At 45.7% G+C, this 2392-nt stretch overlaps 1 non-coding gene across 1 annotated transcript; it reads right to left on the bottom strand.

Moving 5' to 3' along the window:
• Positions 1–360: 360 nt before the first annotated feature.
• On the bottom strand, positions 361–466 carry LOC149751335 (small nucleolar RNA R71). The gene has a single exon (XR_016398392.1). It is a non-coding gene; the product is annotated as a small nucleolar RNA R71 (small nucleolar RNA).
• Positions 467–2392: the final 1926 nt, after the last annotated feature.

Raw genomic sequence — 2392 nt, 5'->3', positions numbered from 1 at the left:
CCAAACTCCTGAGGGAATACTTTACTCCTACCATTTACACTTCCCCATCTTGCATTCGATTACCTGAGGTAGCAGCTGTACAATATGAAATAAAGTCTAGTGTGATCCAAATGCTACCATCTTTTTATGGGCTCACCAACGAAGACCCATATAAACACCTAGATGAATTTCTTGAATTTTGCACCACTGTCAAGATTCAGAACTTCACTGATGATGCTCTGAAACTTAGATTATTCCCCTTCTCCCTTAAAGATAGAGCCAAGCAATGGCTGAATTCTTTAGAAGCCAATTCAATTCGTTCCTGGGATCAAATGCAATAAGAATTTCTTAAAAAATACTTTTCCATAGGAAGAACGAACTAGTTTAGATGTGCCATCACGAGCTTCTTCCAAACTGAGGGAGAAGAATTTCATGAAACCTGGAAGAGATTTCAGAACTTAATCTGTAAATGCCCACATCATCAAATACCTAAATGGCAGCTAGTGCAATATTTCTATGATAGATTGACTGAACGAATCCATCAGATGATCGGTGCTGCATGCGGGGGGACTTTTATGCTTCAAAATGAGCATGAAGCATGGCAATTATTTGAAAATCTCAATGAAAACTTCCTCCACCATGCTTCTTGTTCTCGTCAAGCACCCCCAAGTTCTCAAAGAAAAGGGATCATTTGTGAAATAAGTCATTCTATGGACCTGTCTAGCAAGGTAGATGCATTGTCCTATAAGATTGACCAACTAATAATAGGAGGACATGTCGTTAGCTCTTCCCAAGCACAAGTATGTGCTATTTGTTCTAGCCCATCGCATCCTATTCATGAGTGCCCCTCAGCATCCCAATTCCCCGAACTCGTGCAAGAACACATCAATGCTGCTCAAATACAGCCCAGATCGGGTAATGACCCATTTTCCAATACCTATAATCCAGGATGGCAGAATCATCCAAATTTTTCTTGGAAGCAGCAAGCTTCGAATACTGCCCAACCCTACTTCCAAAATCTTCAAAATCCTCATAATTTTCATCTCTACCGTCCCTCAACTCAATTTCAATATCCTCCTCCTCCAACCCAAAGAAATACAGCCTTTGAGGAGAAAGTGTTGACTGCCCTTCAAGGTTTGGAGGCAAACACACAACTATTGCACTCGCACACGCAATCCATTGCTAAGCTAGAATCCGAAATGGGTCAACTAGCTAATGCATTAAACAAGCGAGAGGAAGTCAAGCTTCCAAGTCAACCAATGAGTAATCCAAGAGGACAATACGTGGCTCAAGAAACTCGACTAAATCATGAGCAAGCCAATGCTTTGACTACCCTTAGGAGTGGTGATCCGTATCCCAAGATTCTTGACTCTTCTTGATTTCTGGAAGGGTAGTTCCGACCTGATTGCAGACACGATTTCTAAAGATCCGTCCGTCAGATCGATCTCAATTTTGGATATGTTGTAGACCTCCGCGTTAGCTTTCCAGCGGTAGGTCGTGGGTCTAGAGAGGACGTCGGGATCTTAAGATATTAGCCTCCGACTGATGACTACGCAGGGAAGGACGGGCTGATAATCCAACGGGATGGAGTTGTTTGTAGAGGCTGGAAGGGATCAAGGAGGAGAGGAAGAAGAGGGAGGAGGTGGCTGGCCTCTCGGGACAGAGGTGGTGCAGCCGGATGGAGGGGGCGGCGGCCTTGGACGGCGGCCTAGGGAGAGGGGGAAGGCGTCGCAAGAAGAGAAGAGAGAAGGAAATAGAGCTAGGGCAAAAGCCTTTCAATTAATTTTTGCATGCTGAAATAGGTGCTCACCACATCTATTTATAGGTGGCTACCTGACCCCTTAACTTGACTTGATCTAATTGAATTCAAGAAACAACTAAACCCAAAGCGACTCTAATAAAGGCCAAGTCGGCTAACCCGAGCAAGGCTATGCTGAAATGAAATTAACATCAAGGACTCAAAAGCAAAAATAACCAAATGATTAAGTTCGAGGCAGTCTAGTGGATCCAACCGCATCACTCCACCATGCTTCCCTTAACCTTGTCCTCAAGGTCGGAAGTCAGGGAAACGATCAAATATCTCAGTCTCAAACTCCCATGTGGCCTGGTCTGCTGCTCTCCCCAGCCACTCCACTAGTATCTGGGTTTCCAATCGTCCTTCTACTCGTATTCTGCGCTTCGCCAGCACTCGAACCGGCTCCACTACCTCGTCCTCCGGTGGCTCATGTATGATTGGGCCGACAGATGTCTTGGGTCCAAGTCGGGCCCTCAGAAGCGACACGTGGAATACCGGGTGAACTCTCGATGTAGTCGGCAAGTCCAAGCGATACGCCACGGGTCCAATGCGCTCTATTATCTGAAAGGGCCCATAGAAGCGATGAGAGAGCTTCTGGTTCGCCATGGGCCGCAGTGT

The sequence above is a fragment of the Phoenix dactylifera genome, chromosome 14 (assembly GCF_051530095.1).
Source record: "Phoenix dactylifera cultivar Ajwa chromosome 14, Ajwa_hap1_PhDact_Kaust_v1.1, whole genome shotgun sequence".
Taxonomy (NCBI): Eukaryota; Viridiplantae; Streptophyta; class Magnoliopsida; order Arecales; family Arecaceae; genus Phoenix; species Phoenix dactylifera.
Note: the sequence above shows the minus strand (reverse complement) of the source record. Positions and strands in the feature narration are given on the sequence as shown.